This window comes from Canis aureus, chromosome 4 (assembly GCF_053574225.1).
Source record: "Canis aureus isolate CA01 chromosome 4, VMU_Caureus_v.1.0, whole genome shotgun sequence".
NCBI classification, from domain to species: Eukaryota; Metazoa; Chordata; class Mammalia; order Carnivora; family Canidae; genus Canis; species Canis aureus.
This window is the reverse complement of record NC_135614.1, coordinates 4,576,637-4,585,262: the sequence shown is the minus strand read 5'-3', so window position 1 is coordinate 4,585,262 and position 8,626 is coordinate 4,576,637. Positions and strand designations below refer to the sequence as shown.

The 8,626-nt window shown below is 45.9% G+C and overlaps 1 long non-coding RNA gene across 1 annotated transcript; it reads left to right on the top strand.

The window, feature by feature from the left end:
* Positions 1-418: 418 nt before the first annotated feature.
* On the top strand, positions 419-5,669 carry LOC144311768 (uncharacterized). The gene is made up of 3 exons (XR_013377292.1): positions 419-477; positions 4,106-4,263; positions 5,112-5,669. It is a non-coding gene; the product is annotated as an uncharacterized LOC144311768 (long non-coding RNA).
* Positions 5,670-8,626: the final 2,957 nt, after the last annotated feature.

Below are 8,626 nucleotides of genomic sequence, written 5' to 3'. Positions count from 1 at the left end.
TATAGCATACCATTATAATGAGTGTATTTTTATGGAATCTAAATTATACATCAATAAAGATATCACAAAAACTTGAACTTAAAATTCTCAAATGAAGGAGGTGTCACATCCATAAATCTGTGGATCCTAAAGTAAGAACACATGACTTTGAAGAAAGGTGATTTGTATAGCTTGAAAACAATATTGCAGAAGGCATAGTTTTGCAGAAGCAACATATTTTTCTTTAGCAACAGTGGAAGTCAGCACAAGGGAGGAATATCTAAAAAGTGTGGTGGGGAAGAATGTGAACTGTAATTATATATCTAGCCAAATAATTACTTATGAGTGGGAAGGAAATAAAGACCTTTTAAGTCATATAAGGTATTTGAAAGATTATTACTCATAGATTTTGCCTGAAAAATGACTGGAATTTGTATTCTAGGGGGCAGCTAAGAGAGCCTGGCAGCAAAAAGTATTATACAAGGTGTAATAGAAAAAGTAAGTAAAATTTACTTTAATTTAATCAACATCCTTCTATTAGAAACATGGATCTCAATTTGCAGATAATATCCACGTAGTGTGTAGAGATGAAGGAAGCGCATATCTGTGTGAGAGAGATAAAAAGTGTGTTGAAGGATCCTGGGAGATCCTTATGCTGAGGGAGCCAATTGAACCACATAAAATTAACATCTTCTGTAAATAAGAAATTATCTAATATTGGCAATTTCACATGGCTCAACCAAATCAGTAATTAATTACTCTCTAAAAGTATCCATGAAAAGAGTAGAAATGGAATAGATGTTCAAATCAATAGAGGAGAAAGGGGTTATTTCACAGATAAGGGAGCAGGGATGTTGAAGCCACTTTGTTTGGGGAGCCCTGGCCTGGCTAATGTCAGGACCCACAGTGTCACCTGAACTATTCCTTGGGTGTGGAAGCCCACCCTAGTGGTCCAAGCCTGATGCTGCAATTCCCTCCCTTCCAGCCAGAAATGTATGAAGAATGCAGATTGAGAAGCTGATACACATCTTAGCCTCCAGGGGACCTTCTGCTTCTCGACTCTGCTCTCCCAGGGGCAGAAACTCAAGTCCATGTGAGGGATGAAATGGACTCTGTGGTCTGAGACCCCTCCCACCCCCGTATAGTGGGCAGAGCTTCTGGCTGAGGGACAGTCAGCCTTTGTACTGTGCTCTCAGGGGCTCCGTGTCACAGCCAGCACTCTGAACAGGGCTAGGCTCTGGTTTGGGATGAGGCGGCCCTCCAGCCCCCATGCCCACCTCAACCAAGGAAGGCCAAGTGGACGTCAGGGTGGAGTCCAGAGAAAAGAGGCCTGGATGTTGCTGAGGAGGCTTCTGCTCAAGACCAAAAGGGACCCAAGGGGGCTCACCCCATGTGCATTAGCAGGGGTTCTCTGGAGAAGAGAACCAAGAGGAAATGCAGAGAGGAGAGAGTCTGAGACCAACTCTAAGAAGCTGGCCTCCATGACTGTGGAGGAGGGGATGTCCATAATCTGCAGGGTGGACCAGCAGGCTGGAGATAGGAAAGAGTTCATGATGCAGGTTGAGGCTGAAGGCTGTCTGGGGGCAGGAGTTCTCCTTCCGGGACCTGTCTATTCTCTTAAGGCCTCCCTGGACTGATTGAATGGCCCACCTTCATGATAGAGAGGGATCAGATTAACTCCGCCCATTTAAATGTTAAGCTCACCTAAAAGATACTTTCATACTGACATCTAGACTCATCCTTGACCAAATATCTGGGTATGTATGCTTAGCCAAGTGCATACATAAAATGAATCATGATCTTATGGTTGGGGCCAGCTCATCCAGGAAGAGGACACCTGGAGACTCTTCTGCACAGTCCTTGTGATTCCAGGGCTGCAGCAAATGGGAGGATGAGATTCTTTGCTTCTGAGTCCTGCTGGGGGCCCTGACATGAATACCCAAGGAGCATGCCTCTGCACTGCCCCCCATTCCGTCCCTCCCTGCCTTCTCAAAATAACACTATACACGTCCTCTAACCTCGACGGTATTACAAGGTAGTTTGGTGGTATGCAAAGTCCACAGGATTTGGAGGCAAGCAGACCTGATTTTCAATCCAAGCTCCACCATTTATCAATCATTAAATGGTCTTGAGTAAGTAACCAAACCTCTCAAAGAATCAGGTCCTTAAAAATAAATTGAGAGGTTCTAGTGAGATAATGTGAGTGGGCCATGGCTCATAATAGGCAATCAACAAATACTGGTTCCTCCATTGATCTGTAAGGCAAGAATAGGGGAGCTCTCGGGGGCCCAAGAAGGTGTACATGAACATTATTTGGCTGTTTCAAAGCAAAAGATAACAAATGGAATTGTTAACTCAAGCAACATAAACACTGGTCTTTGAGGATGAATACAATCTCTTTGGATACTTTCTTTGCGATGGTCTGTGTTCCACGGGATGTATGCATTGGACGACAGAGGGACAGAATGGAGACTGCCGGGTTTTGCTTGTAACTGGCAGTGTGGCCTCCACTAAGACACTTTTTGGGGTGGATGTCTGTAAAGAGGGGGGGTTGGGCCTCAGTCTTAACTTCCCCTTCAGCTGTAATATTCCATGCTTCTACATGCCAACATTTGTGTGCTAAGATATACAACAAGGTGTGCCATTTTATATTTGACATCAAGCTGTGTTTAGGAAAGTGACAACAAGATGTGACTCAGCCACGGACTGCATTGCTTACACTGGGACGTCAATCATTTCTGAGAGCAGATGCTTGTTTTTTAATGAATTTTGCCTCTTAGTGCTGTTTTCTTGTGCATCGATGCCTCCTCTGTCCCCCAAGTGCTTTTGGTCTGCACATCATCAGAGTCTAGATTCTCTTGACACAAGCCATACATTTTGGATTCTTGGGAAATTAATTTTTCAGCTTATTTGGAACTTCTGAGCACTATAACTTTTTTTTGGATCTTGCAGAATAATTTCCCTCCCTCCCCCAAAATCTTTTCAATTTTTAAGTTGAAATCATAAATTCAACATTATGAAGAAGAGGGTATTTTCTCTGAGAGAGGACTACCATGCACCTCATCTTTCATAAGAGTTTAAATTTCATGGGAATTGTCTTGAGAGGTCTCTGCTTCTAAGTAGCCAGGACTCAGCCTTGGCCTCCTGTGGTTTGGGCAGGCTCCATCTGGCAGTTCTGGCAGGTTGGAACAGGTTGTCTGAGAGAAGGATGTGCCCGTGGTCTGAAGGAGCAACTCTTTCCCTGTTACTACTGTTCACGTGGTATGCTTCTAAGACACAATCCCCAAGCCATGAAATGAGCATGGACACTCACACTCATGGGTAAATGAGGCACAGACTCACAGTTGGATCTCTCCCTTCTTCTTTTTCATACTCCAGTCTCTCTAAACAAAACCATTGATCCAGGATTCAGAACACCTGACTTCCAGTTTGTACCCTGCTTCTAACTGTGTGGCCTTGAGGATGTCACTCAATTTCTCTGGACATCAGTTTCCACATATGCAAATGAGAGCAATGGACTCATTTGAGAACAGCAGATACACTACCCTCACGTTACCAACCGACCAACTCATGCAAGGAGCAGACATCACTAATGAATTGCAGCACTGCCAGCTATATAAGGATTAATGGAACAACACAGGAAAGGGCAGTCTATTTGTTGTCCTTGCACAAAACTGTGTCCAAGATGTGTGAAGGCAGTTTGTTTGAATTGTCAGAAAGTGGAAGAGGTTGTCAGTGGGCCAGACTCTCATCTACCTCGATTCAGGAAAGTCCTACTAGAAGGAAGGGAAATAGCTAAAATGACCTTAAAATTCCCCGACATTATCTATAATCCTATAGTGATTGAACCCATCTAAGCCAACATCTATTAAAAATCTATAGTGATCAAAACTCTCTGCTAGGTGACCGTGGGAAGCAAAGATAAATGACAGTTCTTGGCTCAAGAGAGTAAAAATTGACTAGAGGAAGCAGATAGAATAGGAAGGCAGGACAGTCTGAGCATGAATAGCACTATAAGCAATGCATGGGAAATTATTTCTTCCCCTTCTCGGAATGCTTTAAATACAGAATTTTGTTGAGTCTTCTCAACAACTATGCAAGGATGTATTTTATCCCTGTTTTTCAGGATGAGGAAACTGAGACCCGGTGAGATTAAGAAAACTTGGTGGAATCACACAACTCGTTAGTAGCAAACCAGGACTAAAACTCTGGGACTCAGGCTCCAGGAAGGATTCTAAGGACCTTAGAGTCACCATTACAGAGGGTAGACATCTGCCTTGTAAGGTGAGAATGATCTTAAAAGGCAAGAAAGAGAGTATGACCTTCCAGGCTGAGGGAACAGGGAGCCAGCATTGGTTGGAGTCATGGAAAAGCGTGGTGAGCTCCAGGCTCCAGACTGACCACAGGCTCATGTCCTGTTTGCCAACATTCCTGAACAGGTACAGAGTCCCCAGCTCAAGTGGAGGCACAATAATGTTGGTTTTATAGTGGTTGGTGGGATTAATTGCATGCAGTGGGTGATAAGGTTGGAGGTACCACTGTGGGACTGAGAAGACCCATGATTGGCTGACCTTATTTCAGGGTGGTAATTCAGGCATCAATGTGATGAGGGCAGAGAGAATGGAGGCTGGTAGAGTTTGTCTGTGTCAGAGGAAAGGAGGAAACCCCAAACAAAGTGTCTGTGGGACCAAGAGAACGGTGAGTGTGAGGGGGCAAACTGAAGACTGCTGTTTGTGGTCTAGGTGATGGGGAAGAAGGGACACACACATGCACAGGCATACCCACACTCACATTTCTCTGTCCCCATCTGACACTGTTCTCAAAATCATTCAATGGCTAAGTGAAATATGGTTTAGGGCAATGAGATATGACTTCACAGTACAGTGGCTCATCAGATTTACTAAATAGAAAGTGGATCCAACCAAATATGACCCTCGGTTATTAAGTTGTGGAAGCAGATAGCACGGAAATGTAGGTAGACACATACAGAAACAAAGCAAGGGGATGGGGGAATGCCAACCAGGTATCCTTTCTAGAAGGCGTAGACCATTGTGCCTCTGATCCCAGAGTTGTTGCCTCAAACAGGCATTTCCAAAGCGTTCAGGGAAATATTCTTTTTTTTTTTTTTTCAGGGAAATATTCTATCTGAACACAGAGTCAAGGCCAGGAAGCAGTGACATGGTGCAGGGGTAAAGGGGATGTAAGAAACCATCAGCAGCAGCATCAGGAGCAGAGAAAAACTATGGGCTCACCAGCTCCAGCCCAGTCACCACCACAAAGTCTGGCTGCTTGTCATGGGAAAGCTGCAAGCAGGGTCTAGGAACAGGTTCATCGCTGGGACTGGCTTCTTCTGGATGACAGCCTGCTAAGGTGGTCAGATGCGTGTGACGGGGACAGGAAGTTGTCTCTCCCTTACTTACCAGCTGTGTGACTTCGGCATCATTCAAGCCCTGTGAACCTTGGTTTCTTCCTCTGCAGCACAGGGTTAAGGATCATTCCTCAGGGGTGTTACAATTAGCACATAGTTAGCGCTCAGTAACCATGAGCTTCAGTTATCTCACCGTTAGACTCGTTCACACTTAATTCTGTGTTTGTAGATTATGTGCTTTAGATCTCAGACAAATTCAGGTAGAATTTTTAGCTGTTAGATTTTGGTTTCTTTGCAGTAGATTCTGGCAGGAATCTTAGAAGTCATTTGCTCTAACCTCCAGCAAGAATTCAGAATATAATGTATGTGTTTCCATTTGTATTTCTTACATGAAGGAAAGCCTCCACACTAGGAGTAGATGCGTGACACATCTAGAGATCAAACAAACAGCAAATCCCAACCAGGCAGCAGGTGGACAGTTTTCAAATTGGCTGTTCATGCCAGGGTGGGTGGTTGTGGGAAGCCCAGGATGCTCTGTAGGGCACAGGCCTTCTGAGTCATGAGGAGACTTTCCAGTAACATTCAGGCTACTGTTTATTACCAGTGAGATCTAGGGCAGGAGAGGGAGAGGGCGGGGGTGGGAGCTGTGGAGAGAAAGAGCTTTTACCGCCTTAGCAGAAACAAGTCTGCAGTGCAAACATTGAAGATGAGCCATGCCTTCTTAAATTCTAGGATCTTGACAAAAATTTGCTACTATACACCAGCAGATAAGAGCAGATCTAGCCAGAGCTATGGAGATAATATTGATGGAAATTCTAGATTTAGCTTGAAGACTTTCACCTGTAAGTGAGGCTCTGTTTGCTCGACTTTTCCTCTGTCAGCTGTTCTAATGTATCCTTGGTAGGCAGGTTCAGGACCTTCGCTGCTGGGAGCTAGGTAGACATGGGGATGGTGTGGGTCGTCACTCAGTAGGTGCCTAGGGGCCACAGGGAGGGAGAACAGCATCTTCCCTCTCCCCTCCCCTATTCTGCAAGAATAGTTCTGGCTAACAGTTTCTAGCCCGTTTCAAACCAGCTGGGCGGGGATCCAGCTCCTCACCCCAGCCTGGGCGGTTGCATCCCTGAACTCCTTGGCCAGGTTTGGCCAGCTGCTGCTCTACAGGGTCTGAGCCCTGCTCCCGGCAGTCCTTGCAGCAGCTTGGGCAGAACTTTTTGGTTCCGACCTTTGTTCTTCTGTGGCATGGAGACATCCTTGGCCTCCCACCAGGCCTCTTCCCAAACCCAAGGTAGGACAGGTCTGGGTGTTGCCTGCAGCCACGGGTGTGATTTCAGGCCAGCTACCACCCTGGGATTCACTGCTGGCAGCTGGCTGCCCCCTGGACAAAAAGGCTTGTGTTCAGGCTAGTGCCTTCCACCCAGGCTTATCTGGTTCGTCTTCTTCTCCACCAACATATCCCTGTCCCCTCTTCTGAATTACGGACTCAGAGCCTGAGAATTTCTGCCACATGCACCTGTAATTTGTGGGGACCAGAGAAAAATGAAAATGCAGGTTCCCTTGTGCAAAAAGTATTAAAAATTGCAAGATTGAGAAAATAGAACAGTAAACCAAGAACAGGGCTCCTGTGATGCTGTGCACCCACAAAGGCAGCCCTAGCCGCCCTGACCTCAGTGGGGCACAGCCCGGGCCAGGGGCTCATTCACAGCCAGTGGCTGGGTCTGAGAAAGGGACCTGGGCCTGGGTGGTGAGACAGAATTGGGTTTGCTCTAAAACCACACTGTGATCATGTTTTTATAGTTGCATGTCATCTACATGACTAGATGTTCCACAAAAAACTTACATTGCTCTTTTTATAGTCTGTGTGTGTGTGTGTGTGTGTGTGTGTGTTGCTGTCCCTAGTAAATAGTTTTTACGGCTGTTGTCACTGTAAGCCCTATATTGAAGAACCTCTTCAGATACTGTTACAGTGAGGAGCCTCAACTGGGGTTATCTCTGAACAAAGTTGTCGCCTGCAGATGGCAGGTTTTGAGAGTGGCCACCCCAATTCTCAAATAACACAGAAGGAGCTTGGCTGGATGGGCAGCAGTGAACACCTCAGGAGTTTGGCCAGATCACTGAGAATCTTCAGGTCATAGTTTGAATATATCCTTGTATGTGCCTTGTATTAATCCAGACTGGCTTTTGCAAAAAAAAAAAAAAAAAAAAAAAATTGGAATCGATTGGTTCAGTTGGCAGATGTTCTGCTCCTCTAGATAAGGCTCTCTTTCAGGTGTTGCAAGGGTTCAGAAGGGACCAAGGTGTAAGACACAGTTCTGGTCCCCAAGGGGATCCCAGTTGTGGTAGAGATGACAGTGTAAAACTGATGGTTTGGCCCTTTGTTCCTGGGGATGTCCGGCTTGCCCTGGCTGGAGGAGGCTGCGTGGTAGCAGAGTGAGTGGGGTTGACCACAGCGAACTGGGGAAGCTAGAGAAATATTGTCTTCAGTGGGTCTCAGTGGTATCGAGTTTGAGTCCAGGCTCTGCAGGTGACCTTGAGCAATTATCATTTTGAGATTCTGGTTCTTCATCCACAAAATGGGGAACGTAGCTCCCTCACAGTGTTGTCAGGATGAGATGCGGAACTCGAAAGCACTTTGGTACTTCGGTACTCCTACACAAGTACCAGACAGAAGTGGTATAATGACCTGCCTCCTGCCCGTGCCCGAGCTTTCCTCCCAGTCCAACATACCACCCATCCAACGTGCTCAGCTCCCATAATTCTCTGGGAAACTTCTCCAGACCTTTCCCTTCTTGGGAAGAACCTATTTCTCATTTCTACTCCACACCTGGACTAACTGACAACTTTGCCAAGGAGATCAGCTAATTTACATTAAGGTGTGTGTGTGAGTCTGCCAAGGCCTCCATAACAAGACACCACACACTGGGTGGCCTACACAACAGCACTTTATGTTCTCCAAGTTCTGGAGGCTGGGAGTCCAAGATCAAGGAGCTGGCGGGGTTGGTTTCCTTTGAGGCTCCTCTCCTTGGCCTGCACATGGTGGCCCTTACACAGTCTTTCCTCTGTATTCACACACCCCGACATCTCTTGTGTGTCCATGTTTCCTCTTCCCATGAGGATACCAGTCAAATTGGATTAGGGCCCTCCGTATGATGTCATTTAACCTGAATTACTTCCTTAAAGATCCATTCTCTCAACATAGCCACATTTTTGGCCTCTGTGGCTCAGAGCTTCAACATACAACTTTTGTGAAACCCAGTGCAGCCCATAACAAAGAATTAAGGA